The 20504-nt window shown below is 34.5% G+C and overlaps 1 long non-coding RNA gene across 1 annotated transcript; it reads right to left on the reverse strand.

The window, feature by feature from the left end:
* Positions 8287 to 8950, reverse strand: LOC110270624. The gene is made up of 3 exons (XR_002360262.1): positions 8826 to 8950; positions 8483 to 8566; positions 8287 to 8340 (listed from the first exon to the last, which is right to left on the reverse strand). It is a non-coding gene; the product is annotated as an uncharacterized LOC110270624 (long non-coding RNA).

The raw sequence follows: 20504 nt of genomic DNA on the forward strand, positions 1-20504 counted from the left end.
ATTGGCTAACTGATTATATAAAATAAAATAAATACATAAGATATTTCTCTAATTAATTAAAAATCATTCAAGCAATATGCAGAAGTCCACCATCACATGCATTTTTGTTCCTCATTCAAAAGATAGATTGATAAGTATAGACTTATAACTAATAATTGGATCCTTTATTTGACTACTCAAAGTTGTGGTGCCACATCAGTAGGAAATAGGGTCTCACTGTGTTGTCATTGTCCCACTTAATTAGATATAACTGATTGCTCCTGTAAAGATTCATACGAATATAATAACTAAAAATCGTTAAATAATTTAATATTTAATTAACCTATTTAACATATAAATATTAAATATCTTTAAATATTATTTTTATATAAAAATATTTTGACGTTAGCAATCCTCTTATACATGCATGCTTCAATACAAACAAGACCCGAGCTCCTTCCTTTTATAATTTCTTTATCATTCTACACATCACGTTAGTTGTACAAACAACAAAAGAATTTCTTCTTTGTTAGGTGTGACATTTTTTTCTTTCTTTTTTGGTTAGCGTGTGGTAGGTTTTCAGATCAACTTTCACTGGTTCGATCATTGGATCGGCCATTTAATTTCTTTGTTTGTTTGCATGATTTTGTTTGTTACTTTTTGTTCAGTTATCGAATTATTGACATATATTGTTACGTGAATTTGGCAATGTGCTTGGTTGTTGGTTGGAGTTCATTATCAAAGTAGAACAACTTTTTGTTACATATATATATAGCTCGGTAGTTTTCATATTCATTGCCGAAAATGAAATATCAACGATATAAAATTTACGGAACACATGTTCAAACATAGAAATGGCTATATTTGAATCAAGATTCAAGGGTGACACGAACTACATGCTTCAAATTAAAGTTTAAACATATAAAATATAGGATTATATTATCGAATTACGTATTTACATTCACGGAACTTCGTTGTGAATTACTTTAAAAGATACACCTTGTTATAGGACAAAATAACTAAATAAAATTTTTATTCTTAGTTACCTGTCGTTATTACTACAACTCAGGCATACGATAAAAGAAAGGGTAATACTATGCAGAATGTTTTCCTCATGTGCTGAAGAGGCGTGACACATGTTAGCACCGCCCCCACACTCCACTATTAAAAAACAACTTATTACAGACAGATATTTTTTACAAATTTTGTAAGAGAATTTTTGTCGGAAACAATGAAAAATGAATTAACATGAATTACAGACGAAAAAAAAATTTGTCGTTAATTCTGTCGAAAAATTAAGTTTTTTTCGTGAAAATAGTTATCGACAGAAAATTCTTCTGTATTTAAATGAATAAAAATGCTGCATTTTATTAAATTATTACAGACAGAAAATTTATCCGCACTTTAAAATATTCTCTCAGAAAATATTAAAATAAGCGTTGTCACCACGAGCTCCTCATTTCAATCACGATACTTCTGCTTCTCCACACTCATCCCTCCAAATGCTCCATCGACGGCGCCTCTCAACCTTGCACTACCACCATCGCACCAAACCTCCACTGCATTGAATTTCGGTTGCATTGAAGCTCCGTCACACCCCTTCTGAATCTTCTCCATGTGCTGCTCGCATCTCTTCTTTCAAACCCTAACGTGCAATCCGCTAATTTAGCCAAAGTTTGGAGGTTAGATTTTCAATTTTATACCATTAATTCCTCTTTTTCTAATGGATCTTCTTCGTCACGCTCTTTTCCATTCATCCTCCTCTTCTATGGCCGCCTCCGTTGTAAAACTCGGTCAAACCGTAATTAATTAAATAATAAATTAAATAGGAGTGAATATGGTTAGAAAATCTAGCAATCGGAATTTGATAATTTAAATATGATATTTGGACTCAGTGAATTTTTTTGAGTTGGAAAACACAGTTTTCTGCATAAAAATGCACACTGAAATTTTGACCGGTAGTACCGGCTAAGATCTGTCTAGTACTGCAGTTGAGAAAATTGATTATAAGTAAATAAGGTTAAGAAATTAGGATTTATAATTAGGAAAGGTAGAAATATTTAAAATGCGATTTAAAGCGCTAATCTTAAAGGTTTTGGCTCAAAATTGGGTCAACGAACTAAAGTAAGTGAACTGGGCCCAAGTGGGCCCAAGACCCAACATATAAACATTATTTATGAGCATTTCAGCTCATTTAACCTAGGAAATGAGAGAGGGGTGAAGCTATGAGGAAGGGCGGAAGAAGAGAGAAAATCCTATCTCCATCAAACTTCAAATCACCATAACTTTTGATCTGGAACTCCGATTGACAAGCCGTTTGTGGCCACGTTTCACTCTTCTCATCCTCTACAATTCTATCTAAGTTTTGTGGTGAGTAATCTATTGTCCTCTGCCCATTTTTGTTTTTATCTCTCTAAATTCGAATTTGATTTGGGTTTTGAGGAAATTTTGTAATTTTGGTTGTTTAGGAGTACTCTAGTATGAGCCATTGGTGAGTTCCATCAACTAATTTCATGGGTTAAGGTATGGAACCCTCTAACACTTGTGATTGATCAATTTCATGAACCCTAGGTTGATTATAAGTGTGAAAATTGATTATGTTAGAGTATTGGGTGATTTTGGTGCACAATTAGAAGATTGATATTGCTTGTGAGGCCTTGGTGAGGCTTGGAGCTAAGGGTTGGTGGAGACTCTCAAGAAGAAGCTCAATTATTTTGGCTACAAGAGGTACGGTTTAAGTTTCATTTAAGTACCGTGTGGTGTGATGAGAATTCCTAGGCTAGATACCCATAGGATTAAGTTTGGATTGTGTGAATGGTTGGTACTAATATGCATAGTTGATATGTAATGTAAATTAATGATTGGGTTGAAAATTGTGTGAATTTGTATGTATGGTGTGTTGAGAGTTTGAATAATTACATGATTAATATTGGTTTGTGGAACATGCATTTAAATTGTGAATTTGGGCCGGAGGCTGTCACTTTTGGGCTGGAGGCCAGAAAGAGGTAAGGAAGGTAAGTTGATATTTGTATTGTGTGATGATATAAGAGATTGGATGGATTTTAGATATTAAATGTGTGAATAATTTGTTTGATTATTGAATAATAAGGTTTGAGGAATTGATGTGTAGAATTTGATAGTTTTGGGTAAAATTGTGTAGATGAGGTAGATTTAGTTTTAGTTGAGTGTAATTATGTGAATGTGGTTGGGTTATGGCCATTTGGATGAGTGGAAATGAACTTGGCTTGTGAACATTGGAAAAATTGGTGATTTCTATTTTTGGATAAAAACTGATTTTTGACCAACTTTGGCGGTCTGTAACTCGATCCACGAAGTTTGGAATTCTTCAAAATTAGATTTTTATGAAAGTTTATTCAACGATCTGTTCAACGGTTCAGAAATGGTTGAAAAAGGAATTTCGTAGAAGAAGTTATGTGTGTTGGAAGTTTGGGGTTTGAAAATGTAATTCTGCAGCTTTTTAACTTAGTAAAATTTTTGGTAAAATGTACTCCGACGTGGACGCATGACCGACTCGCACGCTTCACTCACGATTTTCACCCTCTCACGCATGCGCCTGGCCAACACGTACGCGTCATTGTATTGATGCAAGTGCTCAGTCGAAATTCCACAGAGTTGTGCTGGTATTGTGCTGGTTTTGTGCGAGGAGAACAAAACGCACACTACTACATACTTGACTTTTACTAACATTTAAAAAATGTTACTAAATCATATTAAAATGTTACTTATGTACATTAGTAACATTTTAACAAATGTTAAATATACCCTATGTTACTAAAGAGTTTTACTAACATTTTTCTACTAATAACATTTAGTAAAAATGTTGCAATATATCTTCTATAGTAATATTATGAGAAATATTACAATAGACCTTTTTTGGTAACACATAAAGAAATATTACAATAGATATATTTTGTAACACTTAAAAAAATGTTACTATAGATATTTTTTGTAACACTTAGAAAATGTTACAATAGATATTTATGTAACACTTAGAAAAATATTACCATAGATATTTTTTTGTAACACTTAAAAAATATTACAAAAGATCTTTAGTAATATTTTTTTAGTTATATTATACTATTTCTTATTTTATATTATCCACAATATAAATATACTAAAATTAATTACTACAACATAAAATATTTCATTAAATTCATAAAATGAAATTTTTATAGCTTCTTTCATTAATCAATAATCATTGTACAAGTTTGCTTCGTGATGCAAATAAAATGAGAAAAGAAAAAAAAATACTTATAGCACTTAAACTCTATGAACATTCCATATAAAAAAGAAAAGAAAAAGTGATACATAGTACATAAAAAACTTGGTTCTTATACTAATCCTAGAAAAATGTATTTATCAAACATGTCTTGGTTCACTCGTCATTCAATATCAACATACAAATCACAAAATAAAACGATGAAAAAAAATTAATGAAAACTTGAAGACTCGACAAGAACAAAACCTGCTTCCCTCTATGCAGACCCATTTTCATGTGAAGAGCTTTATGTGACATAAAAGATGTTGAGTCAATGACTTTATGTGACAATCTCAGACATAGATAGGATCTTGGTGACCACTTGTTAAGCAATGCTTGAAAATAATTTGAGAAACAATCATAAACTGCAAGAGCCAATAAAGTCAGGTAGTTATGTCACAAAACGTGTTCCAGGTTAATGCTTGCTTTAGTAACTCCAAAATCTAAAGAGACAATGCCAATAAAGGGAAAAATCATCATAGAAGAAATTGATCGAAAGGTTTTTAGCAGCTTCATCAATCATTACATATGCCTTTCAGTCTTTGGTTAGATCGATAATAAAAATAGGATGATGAAAATTTAACGGATGTAAAATATACTTATGATTTTACTCATAAAAAAAGCAAAGTTACCTCCTTCAGACAAACATTTTGATAAATTTCTCTCAAATTGTTGAAATCTTTGTAGCCAAGCTGGACAAGTTCCTTCACAAAGATTCTAGGAGAGCTTTGAAGCACTTTCAAATCATCAAAAATCAAGTACTTAGCTTCTCTTTTAACAAATGCTCTATCCTCATGATGATAAGTAACTTCACTACTGGAATTATTCACCATTATCTTCAGTTCTTTGTTCATCGGGTTCCCACATTTAATGCAAGTAACACCTAAAAAAGTACTTAACAACAAAGAATTACTTCTCTTATAATAGTTACTACAATGTTTGGATGTTCCTCAATGAGTTCATGTTAGTGAACTGCAGAAATGATAGTCCCACAGAAGCTGAAACATGCAAAGAGCAATTGTCATCAAAAGATAGACGATTGAAGCATAGATAGGCTCCAATGAAATCGAAGGTGAAATAAATTAAACGGTTGTAGCTTATACTCACCTACAAGACCAAATAGAATGCAGTGTGTAGCTGAAAAAATAGGTAAGGGTATTGATGGAAAGAAAGCTCCAAATTTTCCTGGAGAGGTATATTGTGCTTTTTAAGAAAAAATCATGAAATAAACTGTCAAAGTAAATTTAGTTAAGACTAATGTTGCCCCACAATTTACTACTCACCTAACATTGAGAAGAATATCATAAAGCCCGCTGAAATTTGAATGACCCTTTGTCAGATCCCTTTTTCTCTTAGTTGCTGGTCTTGTTATGGGAATCAATAAATAAAAGGCAATTATACGGAAAATACTACACATTTGTTATTAGTATTAAACTAAGCATAAAACATGATTACTTACTATCATTATCATTAGCTTGGGGTGCTAAAGTTGGTCCTATTATCAAGAATGAGAAAGTTAAGAACAGAGAGGAGAGAATTTCTAAAAGACATCCATCTATTCATTCAATCTAATCTTATAAAAGTGCAATTTCACCATTTCTTAGAGTGTGCTGATCTCAAACATTGATGAGTTGTGAAGATGAGGTAAGGTGAGTGCACAACACATGCTTGATGAATTGATCACTCAAACATTGCAGAATGCAGAGTATCAAAGTGAATAATAGGGAACAATTGATAAATTAATTTACCTCTTTATTCCAATAAATTACTATATTCCTATTTATTATTATTTACCATTTATCTCAAATATTTTTGTAAATGATAAAATTATAAAAGTATATAACAAAATTTTCAAATTTCTGTTATTTATTTTAAACTCGTAAAAAGAAATTAAGATCATAAACCTTCTATTTCTTTCTTTTGTAACTCATGAACACATTCTTCAATTCATACAAAAATGTTAAAGTGATATATATATATTATGAACAACGAAGCAGCCAAGACATTTGAAGAAAGAGAATATGTTGTGAACTGAAGGGAGTATTTACCACATGTGGTAAAGAAATTAAAGTCCATGATGTCTTTATTAGGAAAGAATAGTTCTTAAAGAATAGTTCTTAAAAATTATAGTCATTTTGATCTCTGATGGCAGCTTGTTTGTAGCAAAATGGTTTCATTTCCTTAATTTTTTTGCATTATTTACATAACTTTGTTTCATCTAGAATTGCAGAATTAATCAACGTTTAAATGCATTGAATTTCATCATCCTGGGATAGGAGCACATACAGTAAGTTCAATTGCATTGTCTATGTTCTTTTTTTCTATTTAAGAAATGCATAAAAACTATGCTTTAGCAATTCAATTTGACATGTAATAAAAATAAAGGAAACAGAAGGATTGTGAAAACTATATAACCAAAATCTCTACATGAAAACATTGGCACGATGTAATCTTTAGAAGTGAATAAAAACGACACCTACTTTTGGAGCTGCTATACTCCTTTTGGTGCATAGCATTAGTCTGAGATCAAGGTTCTTAGCAGGACAGGTGATAAACCACTATTTCATGGTTTATCTTGTGCTCAATTGAGTGGTTTTTACCAACTCTTCACCCATTTATTCATACTAATCGCATGCTTTATGTCTTTCTTCTTAATTTTGTGCTATGATTGAAAACATGCTTTTTTGGCCTTTATATTGCTAATATTAATCCTCTCTTATCACCATTAGATGCCTTGATATGTGTGTCAAGTGATTTCAGAGATTACAGGGCAGAAATGACTCAGAGGATAGAAAGGAAGCATGCAAAAGTGGAAGGAATACAAGAAGTTGGAGAAACTACTAAGCTGTCCAGCCTAACCTCTTCGCACTCAAACGACTATAACTTTAGCTACAGAGGTCCAAACGATGCGGTTCCACTTACGTTGGAAAGATAACGTCCGGGGATTCGATTTGATATATAATTTGTCATAGCTGCTCTGAAGTTAGGCGATGCGAACGCGTGAATGACGCGCCCGCGTCGCATCTGTGAACTTCAATCCGCGCAGACGCGTGGACGACGCCTCCGCGTCACTTGCCCGCGACCTAAACGTAACAGAAATCGCTGGGAGCGATTTCTGGGCTGTTTTTGACCCAATTTTCATCCAATTTTGCATCCATTTATAAGGATTCTCTCATAATTCACTTCTCATGATTTAGATTTAGGTTTGAGGGAGAGGTTCTCTCGTCTCTCTTTTAGGATTTAGATTTAGGATTTTATTCGTTTTTAGGATTATCTCTTTCTATCAGGTTCAACATTCCTTTTTATTTATCTTCTCAATTTAATTTATGAATTCTTCTATGTTACAGATTACTCTTTTGAATTAATGTTATTTGAGGTATTTCAGTTTACAATTGTTTCTTTCATTTATATTACTGTTACTTCCAATCTGAAGGCATTTTTATTTCGGTAGATTTACTTTTTTCCTTTTTGGTCTTGGTTAAGAAATCAGTAACTCAGGAGTTATCAAACTCAAACATGATTGATAATTGTTATCTTTGCTAATTGAATTGAACTTCAATAATCCCAATCTTTCCTTAGGGATTAACTAGGATTTGAGGATCTAACTAATTAGTCACTTGACTTTTCTTCACTTTAAGTAAAGACTAACTGAGAGGAATTAAGATTCAATCTTCATCATCATTGATAAGGATAACTAGGATAGGACTTCTAATTTCTCATACCTTGCCAAAAGTTTATTTTACAGTTATTTATTTACTTTACAGTCTTTCACTTATTTCAATTGCAATTTAAATTACTTGTTCCTCATCTTAAAAACCCCAATTTACAATCTTCATAACCAATAATAAGAACATACTTCCCTGCAGTTCCTTGAGAAGACGACCCGAGGTTTAAATACTCGGTTATCAATTTTAAAAGGGGTTTGTTACTTGTGACAACCAAAACTTTTGCACGAAGGGATTTCTGTTGGTTTAGAATCTATATCTACAACGCGACTATTTTTATAAAATTCTTTACTAGCAAAAATCCTAACGTCAACAGGACACATTTGTGACCATGTGGCGAACATAATTTAGTTCGACCTACAATTAAAAGTGATATTTAATTTCCAACATGAGGATGAAAAAGGGATCAAATATACTGAAAGATGGAAATGGAAAAAAGCAAGTGTAACACGTTTTGCTAACATCTTCTAATCAACTAATCAAATCATATACTTTTTACCTTGTAGAGCTTAAGCTTGTTCTGCTCCTTTATTATGCTACACTTTCAAGAAATAGTTGCTTCTGGTCGGTTGGCATCGGACAGCTAGATAATATAAGCAAGAAATTGGCAAAACAGAATGAATAATAATTAAAAAGACAGTGTAAATAAACTCATTTATACCTAAATTCAAATAAACAACTTAATTAAAACCTAAATTCAAAACCTAACTACTAAATAACCAATTAAAAACCTAAATTAACTAATAATTATACATCAAATTAATTACAGATTAATCATCTAGTAAAGATTAAAGAGTATTGAAGGAGCAAGAAGATAACTAAACAAGAGATCTGGAACTCACCAAGTCGTGGGATGAGCAACGATGGAACCGGCGAGAAGACGACTGCGGAGAAGACGATGGTGCAGGCGAGAAGAGAACGACACAACAACAGTGTAGGCGATGAAAGGATGAACCAGAGGCGAGAAATTACAGATGCATGATTCAGATCTGGATCAAAATCAGTAAGAGATGAGAAATTGAAAAACTGAGTGAATACAAAAAAGTTAAAGAAGAGAGAAAATGCTTAACAAAATTGAGAGGAGAATCCGAATCTGGAGAATGATTCAGATTGCGATTGAGATCGAGGAAGAAGATGAAGTGTAGAGAAAGGAGATACGAATGCCATGGAACTTGAAACCTGGAACTTGGAAGTGGTTTTCTCTGCTGTGAAGAACGTGAAAGAGATTAAAAGATAATATCTCAGTATAATTTTCCCATGTTTACACATTTAGTAACATTTAAATCAATTTTTTTTCTTTTAAGAAAAATATATTTTGTAACATTTATTTTACAAATGTTACTAAAAATAAGATTTTATTAGTATTACTAACATTTTTAAAAGTGTAAAATAAAAAGTGTCAGTAAATGTCTAAATTCTAGTAGTGGCACCCACGCGTATGCGTCACTGACGCGCACGCGTCCCGCTACCTTTCTGCTTCCCATGCGTGTGCATGGACGACGCACACGCGTCACTGTAACTTTTCTGCTTCCCACGCGTGCGCGAGGGCGACGCACACGTGTGACCCCGTTTTTACCCCAAAGCTGATTTTGAGTTTTCAAGTCAAATTTCAAACTTCTAAGTCTCAATTCTCACCCTTTATGTCCTAAATACTTATAGTATGCCTAGCGATGCAAAGAGACTAGGAGATGTGGTAACTTGTGGACGAAGTAAGGAGAGATTTAATGATGATTATGATTAATGATGACTATATGAGTTGTTGAGGGTGATGATAGAAGTGCGGTGTATGCCGTGAGCTAAATGGCTGTATTTGAAATGATTATTGGCTGGTTATGGGTTATGCCATGAGCCGGATGACTATGATAAATATTGATTTTTGGTTGGAAATGAAAATATGGCTTTGAATGATTGTTTTATCTTGAGCTCTCTTTCTCAGAAATGCGACCCCAGAGAGATGAAGGAAGGTGAGGATCCCCTTCCTTGTTCCTCCTGGTATTGTAAAATCTTCCATAGCGAGATGGTGGGAGGTTAGGATCCCCTCCTTGGTTCCTCCTGGGCATATGAGAACGTACCTCCTGGGTAGATTCAAGGGTTGTGGTTGCACCCCACTTGCTCCGGGATGGTTAGTATAGAGGCTCCCCGGGTGGACGCAAGTGTTGTTATTTCGTCCCACTTGCCCAGGTTATGATGAGTGATGTATAAAATGTGCAATCACGTGATGTATAAATGACGATATGGTCATGATTAATGATTATGGAATGTTATGAATGAATATGAAAGGATTATCTCAGATACGAGTTTCCCTGGATGAAAGCAGTGACTAGCCACCACGTACTCCAAGTTGAGACTCGATACTCTGCTGACCCTATGTCGTATGTAACAACCCCGATTTTCAAGTACGTGAGATCTTTTCTGAAAGTACGGATTTCTCCGGAAGATCATTAAGGGGAGAACCTCTGCTATATCATCAAGCATCTCAATCCTCATTGTCATTATATTATCTTTAATTCAGGACCTTAGTGGAGATAAGCTCGATAACGCAATCACGAAGAACCTAGTTTTTGAATCATATTGGTTAGGAGTTTTGATTCTGTTTTTCGTAAATTGTCTCAGTTTGACGAACCAGACTCGATTCATGAGAGAAGAGAGGTAATAGGATAATATTATCATTATATGAGTACTAGGGGCTTCTTGAATGATATTATAAGGTTACCTGGTCAGTTTTAGTTAAAAACAGAAAATCTGTTTAACCGGGTTCACAGTTTACTATTGCAGCTTAGCACTAGCACTCTCTGATGACTTTAACAATACTAAGACCTCATTATACATGTTTTATTCTCATAATAAATATGTTACTAGTGTCATTTATGCTAGTAGCTCTGAAAAGAATTTTTAGAGATGTTTTTACGAGTGTTCCGATACATCTGGTTTTAGTAGTTATACACCTGAGATATTTTAATATTATTTTAACCCACCTCCAAGCCAACCAATCACAACTCACCTTACACCCCCAAGACACACCAAGGCTGTCTCATTTCTTCATTTTGGCCAAAAATTACCAAAGACAAAAGGGAGAAACTTTCATGAACACTTAATCTTCAAAGCTTGATTTCTTCTGAACTAAAACTCAAATCAAAACTCCGATTTGACCAAAATGATCCTCTCTTCTACCTCTACACAACCATATAACATATGAAGGCTGAAAATAAGGTGAGATGGATGTCTCCCTCCCTCTTCAATTCAGTTTTCAAGGAAACATGCTTAAATATGTATTTTCTTGATGTTCATCCTTAGGAATCATGCTTAACTTGACTTGAGGGCGAAGAAATGTTAATTTCCAGCAAGTATAAGGTGAGATATTTCTTCCTAACATGCTGAGAGGGATTTGGTTAGTTGAGGGTTTTTGGGTTTAAAGTTGTTCTTGATGTGATTTAGGAGGAAAAAGTGCTTGAGGACTACCTAAGGACATAACCGAATTAGGAGCAGCAAAACCAGGTAGGGTTTGACGAATTTAATCTTGATTGATTGTGTTTGAGTTGTGTGATTATGATATGGTTTGGCTGTGCTTGAAATTGATGGTTTATATGAGTGATTCTTGTTGAAATTTTGGTGGAAATTTGATGAAATTTGATGATATTCAACTTTGAACATATGTTCTTCATGGCTGATGGAAAACAAAACCCTAGGCCCTAAATTGGGGTTCAATTTATGTTAAAATCATGTAGAAAAGATGGGGTTTTAGTGGCTGGGAATTTATTTTGAATTTTGGTAAAAAATGGTTGCTGAAAAGACTGAAAAACGGGTAAAGAACGCCTTTGAGTGTGATGAAGAACATTGAAGAAACCTTTTAGATCTTAAAAAGGGCAAGATTGTAATTATTTTGTTGTTTGAGGGGTTATTTGGTAATTTCTGAAAGTTAGGGTGGTTAAAGTAGAAATATTAAAAGTTACGGGTGGTAAAAAGTGAATTTTAAAGGATAAAAGTTAAAGTGGGGTAATTTTCGAAAATTTAATGATAAAATAATAAATAATAATAAAATATTAAATAATAATATTTAATTAAAAATAATATTTTAATAAAAATAATAAAATAATGCGGAAAAGGCAGTTTTCTGCAAAAGCTTTAGAAAGACAACTTTAAGCTCAGAATCTCATAATTTGCTTCATAAAATACTTAGAGAGTGGTAATAACATATTAGTGAGGCAAAGATAAAGGAAAGATAAAAAATTTAAAGAAGAGATGAAAATCAGAGAAAAAGTCCGTAAAGTTTTAATGACAGAAAACAGACAGAGATTAGTGAACGAACTAGGGCAACATAGTTAGTCCTTGAATTGCGACTAGGATTAGGTATTATATGAAAAGTTAAACTATTTCAGTATAGACTTAATGAACCTATACTTGGGACAGGCTAACTATTCATACCGAAATTTACATAAGCTTTAAATATATACATTAAGCAGAGAAATCAGAGCAGAGTAGAGAAACACAGAGAACAGAGTAGTCAAAGTAGAGAAAAGAGATAAAGAGAAGAAGAGTAACATAGATATAAAGGAATGAGTAATCAGAGAAAAGTAAAGAGATACAGAGAACAGAGTAAGCAGAGCAGAGTAAAGAGATACAGATAAGAGAAACCAGAACAGAGTAAAGAGATATAAAGAGCAGAGTAATATAATAAAGAGATGTTAATATATATTAGTTGCTTAATGCAACCCAGAGCTATATTAATATATATATTAGTTTCTTGATGCAACCCAGAGCTATATTTATATATATATATTAGTTGCTTAATGCAACCCAGAGCTTCTGTAGGAAAACTAAGTTACCTACAGCTATTTTCCGCTTCTCCAGAGCAGAGCAGAGTATATATATATTTTCCTGCAGTAAGCAGAGGCTTTCTCAAATAAGCGGCTATTATTCTATGCGCATTTATTTAGGAACGGAAAATTGTATCCGGGAAATCGGGATTACTCGTGACTGGATAAATGTCGGGATTACGGGTAGCCAACCGACACTTGCGCTCATGACCTGCGCTAGGGCTAGACATGCATCATTCTTATCTGTGCATCATTCTCTATTGCATTCCTTTCTGTGTGTGATCTACTTCTTTATGTTTGTATGCATGTATGCTATTTCTGTGTTTTATTTTCTTGTATTCTTCTATTTGTGTTCTGCTTTCTATTTTCTCTATTGTCTATATTTATCTTTATCTGCTATTTACTGCTTCGTTGTATTCTGTTGTCCATCTGCTAATCGACACCGAATTAATGAACTTGACTAATAACCTTGGCCCTACTAAGAACTCCCCAGTTCTTACCCCTTTTCTCTCCCTTCCCCCTCAGATGGAAGCAAGATTACCCTTCTGTAGTTCATTGATAATCGTTCTACAAAGAGAATTCTGCTCTAGGTAGTCTTCTGAGTCTAGAGTGAACTCCGTTACCTATTTACATGTATATACTGTGAGACCAGCCAACGTCTGCACCCCGTTCGTATGCTCACTTTAGCCTAAATCTTGTGTACGAGACTCCTGTTGTGTGGCTACTTGATGGCTAGTGGGACGTCATATGGCAATGTATGATCGTGCATAGGAGTAGTAGATGACCTTCCACCTTTCGATGACATTTGACCTGACTCGAGTTTTGAAGACTTAGAACGTACTTTCCCTCGCTTTAGTGGTTTAGAGGGACTAGGTGAATATAGAGTCTAGGCTAGCCTGGGCACCAGCTTAGGGACTTCTTGAACAGGTCAAGGCCTGGGATGTTATATGTATATATATGTAGTTACTATCTAGCTATATCTAGGGGTGTTCTAACTAAAAGTCTATACTCTAATAAAGGCTGGATCACCGAATATTGTCAACTGCTTGTGATGTATTTATGTGTGGTTGTTTATAACTGTTTTATCTGTTATCAGTTGTGAATTGATTATGATTGATTCTGTTTTTAATCTAAACCTTTTCAAAAAAAAAAATACCCCGCAAGTTAACTACGTTTTTAACGACGAATCAGGCTCATATGATAAATAATAGATAATAATTAGGAAGACAAATTGGTAGCGCTCAGTTTCTGGTATAATCTAGACATATTGAAAATTGGGTCGTTACAATTTTGTATCAGAGCAGTTCATTCTTAGTAGAGCCTCGGGAGTGGACTGACTATGCTTTATTGCATACTTTGCTTGTGTGTCACATGCTGTTAGGGTATCTTCAAGATACATTTGGCATGAATGTCTATAAGTGCTCATTTTGGGAATGTTTGTGCCTAACTTAAGATATTAAGACTAATCACCTTAATATTGATTGTTTGGTGTGGATAAGACCTTAATGACTCTGAATAGGCATGGTTTAATCGAGTTCTGAATGACGAATTCGTTCGAGGCACAACTACTCTTATAGCTGTTATGATCTCCATGGCTATGGCCATGTGATATTTAGATGCTGTAAGGAACGAACTGATATCTTCGTCAGGATGGCTTGAAGGAAATAGACTGCTTGAAGATGGATTCTGCATGTGGCTGAAATTTTGAGGGCAAAATTTTCTTTTAGGAGGGTAAAATGTAACAACTCCGATTTTCGAGTACGTGAGATCTTTTCTGAAAGTACGGATTTCTCTGGAAGATCATTAAGGGGAGAAATTCTGCTATATCATCAAGCATCTCAATCCTCATTGTCATTATATTATCTTTAATTCAGGACCTTATTGGAGATAAGCTCGATAACGCAATCACGAAGAACCTAGTTTTTGAACCATATCGTGTAGGAGTTTTGATTCTGTTTTTCGTAAATATTCTCAGTTTGACGAACCAGACTCGATTCATGAGAGAAGAGAGGTAATAGGATAATATTATCATTATATGAGTACTAGGGGCTTCTTGAATGATATTATAAGGTTACCTGGTCAGTTTTAGTTAAAAACAAAAAATCGGTTTAACCGGGTTCACAGTTTACTGGTGCAGCTTAGCACCAGCACTCTCTGATGACTTTAGCAATACTAAGGCCTTATTATACATTTTTTATTCTCATAATAAATATGTTACTAGTGTCATTTATGCTAGTAGCTCAGAAAAGAATTTTTAGAGATGTTTTTACGAGTGTTCCAATTTATCTAGTTTTAGTAGTTATACACCTGAGATATTTTAATATTATTTTAACCCACCTCCAAGCCAACCAATCACAACTCACCTTACACCCCCAAGACACTCCAAGGCTGTCTCATTTCTTCATTTTGGCCAAAAATTACAAGAGAGAAAAGAGAGAAACTTTCATGAACACTTAATCTTCAAAGCTTGATTTCTTTTAAACTAAAACTCAAATCAAAACTCCAATTTCACCAAAATGATCCTCTCTTCTTCCTCTATATAACCATATAACATATGAAGGCTGAAAATAAGGTGAGATGGCTGTCTCTCTCCCTCTTCAATTCGGTTTTCAAGGAAACATGCTTAAACATGTGTTTTCTTGATGTTCTTCCTTAGGAATCATGCTTAACTTGACTTGAGGGCCAAGAAACGTTAATTTACAGCAAGTATAAGGTGATATATTTCTTCCTAACGTGCTGAGAGAGATTTGGTCAGTTGAGAGTTTTTGGATTTAAAGTTGTTTTTGATGTGATTTAGGAGGAAAAAGTGCTTAAGGACCACCTAAGGACATAATCGAATTAGGAGCAGCAAAACCAGGTAGGGTTTGACGAATTTAATCTTGATTGATTGTGTTTGAGTTGTGTGATTATGATATGGTTTGGCTGTGCTTGAAATTGATGTTTATATGAGTGATTCTTGTTGAAATTTTTGTGGAACTTTGATGAAATTTAATGATATTCAACTTTGAACATATGTTCTTCATGGCTGCTGGAAAATGAAACCCTAGGCCATAAATTGGGTTTTAGTTTGTGTTAAAATCATGTAGAAAAGATGGGGTTTTAGTGGCTGGGAATTTATTTTGAATTTTGGTAAAAAAAAAAATAGTTGCTGAAAAGACTGAAAAACGGGTAATATAGAGAAAGAATCTGAATAATTTATGAAGAACACGAAGAACACTTTGAGTGTGACAAAGAACATTGAAGAACACCTTTTAGATCCTAAAAAGGGAAAGGTTGTAATTATTTTGGTGTTTGGTGGTAAAATGTGAATTTTAAAGGATAAAAGTTAAAGTGAGGTAATTTTCGAAAATTTAATGATAAAATAATAAAATAATATGGAAAAGACATTTTTCTGTAAAAGCTTTAGAAAGACAACTTTAAGCTCAGAATCTCATAATTATCTTCATAAAATACTTAAGGAGTAGTAATAACATATTAGTGAGGCAAAGATAAAGGAAAGATAAAAAAGTTAAAGAAGAAATGAAAATCAGAGAAAAGGTCCGTAAAGTTTTAATGACAGAAAAACAGATAGAGATTAGTGAACGAACTAGGGCAACATAGTTAGTCCTTGAATTGCGACTAGGGTTAGGTATTATATGAAAAGTTAAACTATTTCAGTATAGACTTAATGAACCTATACTTGGGACAGACTAACTATTCATACCGAAATTTACATAAACTTTAAATAAATACGTTAAGCAGAGAAATCAGAGCAGAGTAGAAAAACACAGAGAACAGAGTAGTTAGAGTAGAGGAAAGAGATAAAGAGAAGAAGAGTAACATAGATATAAAGGAAAGAGTAATAAGAGAAAAGTAAAGAGATACAGAGAACAAAGTAACCAGAGTAGAGTAAAGAGATACAGATAAGAGAAACCAGAACAGAGTAAAGAGATATAAAGAGAAGAGTAATATAATAAAGAGATCAGAGTAAAGTAAAGAAATAAAGAGAAAAAGAGTAATATAGATACAGATGAAAGAGTATTCAGAGAAAAGTAAAGAGATACAGAGAACAGAGCAACTAGAGTAGAGTAAAGAGATGCAGAGAAAAGAGAAACCAGAGCAGAGTAAAGAGATATTTGTATATATATATATATATATATTAGTTGCTTGATGCAACCTAGAGCTATATTTATATATATTAGTTGCTTAACGCAACCCAGAGCTTCTGTAGGAAACTAAGTTACCTACAGCCATTTTCTGCTTCCCCAGTGTAGAGCAGAGTATATATATATTTTCCTGTAGTAAGTAGAGGCTGTCTCAAATAAGTGGCTATTATTCTATATGCATTTATTTAGGAACGGAAAATCGTATCCGGGAAATCGGGATTACTCGTGACTGGATAAATGTCGGGATTACGGGCAGCCAACCGACACTTGAGCTCATGGCCTGTGCTAGGGCTAGACATGCATCATTCTTGTCTGCGTATCATTCTCTATTGCATTCCTTTCTGTGTGTGATCTACTTCTTTACGTTTGTCTGCTTGTATGCTATTTCTGTGTTTTTATTTTCTTGTATTCTTCTGTTTGTGTTCTGCTTTCTATTTTCTCTATTGTCTATATTTATCTTTATCTGCTATTTACTGCTTTGCTGTATTCTGTTGTCCATCTGCTAATCGACACTGAATTAATGAACTTGACTAATAACCCCGGCCCTACTAATAACTTCTCAGTTCTTACCCCTTCTCTCTCCCTTCCCCCTCGGATGGAAGCAAGAGTACCCTTCTGTAGTTCATTGATAATCGTTCTGCAAAGAGAATTCCGCTCTAGGTAGTCTTCTGAGTCTAGAGTAAACTCCGTTACCTATTTACATGTATATACTGTGAGACCAGCCCACGTCTGCACCCGTTCGTATGCACAATTTAGCCTAAATCTTGTGTACGAGACTCCTATTGTGTGGCTACTTGATGGCTAGTGAGACGTCATATGGCAATGTATGATCGTGCAGAAGAGTAGTAGATGACCTTCCACCTTTCGATGACATTTGACCTTACTCAAATTTTGAAGACTTAGAACGTACTTTTCCTCGCTTTAGTGGTTTAGAGGGACTAGGTGAGTATAGAGTCTAGGCTAGCCTGGGCACCAGCTTAGGGACTTCTTGAACAGGTCAGGGCCTGGAATGTTATATGTATATATATGTAGTTACTATCTAGCTATATCTAGGGGTGTTCTAACTAAAAGTCTATACTCTAATAAAGGCTGGATCACCGAATATTGTCAACTGCTTGTGATGTATTTATGTATGCTTGTTTATAACTATTTTATCTATTATCAGTTGTGAATTGATTATGAATGATTCTGTTTTTAATCCAAACATTTTCAAAAAAAAAAAATACCCCGCAAGTTAACTACATTTTTAACAACAAATCCGGTTCATATGATAAATAATAGATAACAATTAAGAAGACAAATTGGTAGCGCTCAGTTTCTGGTATGATCTAGACATATTGAAAATTGGTAGTGCAGGCATACATCATTCGCATATGTTTGAATTATTTGGGTTTGCCTATTTGTTTGGATTGCTATATCATATATGCTATATTACATAAGAATGTGGTACTTGTTCTACTTGTACTTTAATTTTGTATTACTTATCTGTATTGCTTGTGTTTGTACAACTGAGAGGTCCCTCATGCTGGTGTTGGTGGACGCTGAGGGCTGTGCTTGATGAGATGAGTTGATGATGTAATTCAATAATGACGATGACTATTGAATGAGATAATTTGAGCTCCCTGGACAGACACAGTGAAGTGATTTCACTTGCTCCAGGTGACGATATGATGTATTGATATAGAATTGCTGAGACAGAATAACTGGTGATGGTTTTGTTTATGACTCTAATTCTGATTCGTTGGAGAGTTAGAGAGATTTGAAAAGTATGAAGAATAAGAATTTGACTTAGCATTCCCTTAAGACAGTTTCCTAGTTATGGATTAGCAAGAACGTAGGGTGAATGTTTGGTGAAAGGAGGTTTAGGATGCTTAGCGAGTTTTTATTACAATGCATTGTAATTATTTGGCACTTTTACCGTAATGGGAACCCATGGTTCAGGGGTTTTCATTCCGTATATATCTCTTATTTTTCAGATACAGGTCTAGGTGCTCAGAGGTGAGCTCTGGTTCATCTGAGAGATGGCGAAGATCTTTATATTCTCTACCTTATATTTTGCTTAGAATCTCTCCACCTTAATTTTGAAAAGCTTGTATTATGTATTGAACTCTTTTGAACTTGCCTATAGAGGCTTTTATGTTTCTTTTTGGAGAGATTAGGAGATTCTATTGTTAACTACTTTTATACTGTGCCCTAGCCAACATAAACTTCGCGGGTCGCGACTAGTGGCTATTTACTTATGTTATACATCTATATACTGTCATTCTTTTATTCTCCTTTATGTCTTCAACCGTATATCGCTTTCGAGTTCACGCTTTAACTTTTAGTTGTTGATACGTGAGTGATACGACTTTGCAATTTTATTGTTACTCTTTTTAGGATTCTCGATTAATACTCCTTTCAAATATACTTATAATTATATATTAAAAATCCACCTGAGAGTCGTACCACCGTAATATCATTGACTTATGACTCAAGCATAAGGATTTGAATATTAGGGTGTCACATTATGGTATCAGAGCAGTTCGACCTCGTGGGCCTGAGGGATGGAACTGCTTATGCTTCAATGCATACTTTGAGTCTGTGCCTGTGCTAGTTTGGGTATCTATCCGATACATCTAGCATGAAATCCATGAGTGTACCTTTGGTAATTTGAAGCACTTAACTTGAGATATTGAGTCTGATTACCTTGATATTGCTTGGCTAGTTTGGACAAGACCCGAATGGTGTCTCATGGGCATGAATGAAGTATTCGGGGAGGAATTCCCAAGAACGAACCAGTGAAAGCACACCCATAGAAGAATTTTGATAGTGGTATGAATGATACGTGTTGGTTTTGGAATTGCTGAGTGACATACTTACAGGTGAATGGTTGAAAATGATTGGTTTAATTAGGCTTGAATCGATTGGATCTTAATGATTGAGAAGAGAGACGACTTGTAAATAGCATTGATATATTTTGGATTCGAGCAAATGTGTAGGAATGGGATAATGAATATTGTTAGAAAACTGATGTTATAGGTTTGAACGATTAGGTAATGTGAGTGTGGGGATCAAGGATTATTATGAGGTTGTGATTGAGTCTTAAGAGCAGAGTGGCTGAAGAGTGTGTGAAAAAGGTGGCTGCAGAGAAAGGAAGTCATAGGGAGCACAACCAAGGATTCGCACCAAGGGGTCGAGAGTTTAAGGAGAGAGGATACACACAACACTTTTCCCCAAGGACGGAATAACTTTGCAATGAATGAGGAGTCCCAAGGGAACGGTAAGGGAAAACAGATAATGGCTACTTCAGATGTTTCAAGCTGTCAGAGATGTGGAAGTCATCACCCAAATAGGCCGTGCCGATTGGAGTTAGGTGTATGCTACAAGTGTGGGAAATCAGGGCATATGTCTTGGAATTATCCCTACAGAGAAGGCCGGGATGCAACTGAATTCGATTCTCATACCCGATGTAATTATAAACTAGCAGTTGAATTTCTAACTTCCTTGCATATCATTAATATGCGATATTCGTTCGTGATGCATGACAAGTGTTGATAATCGTAAAGTCCAAGTCGACGAT

This window comes from Arachis ipaensis, chromosome B04, assembly GCF_000816755.2.
Source record: "Arachis ipaensis cultivar K30076 chromosome B04, Araip1.1, whole genome shotgun sequence".
NCBI classification, from domain to species: Eukaryota; Viridiplantae; Streptophyta; class Magnoliopsida; order Fabales; family Fabaceae; genus Arachis; species Arachis ipaensis.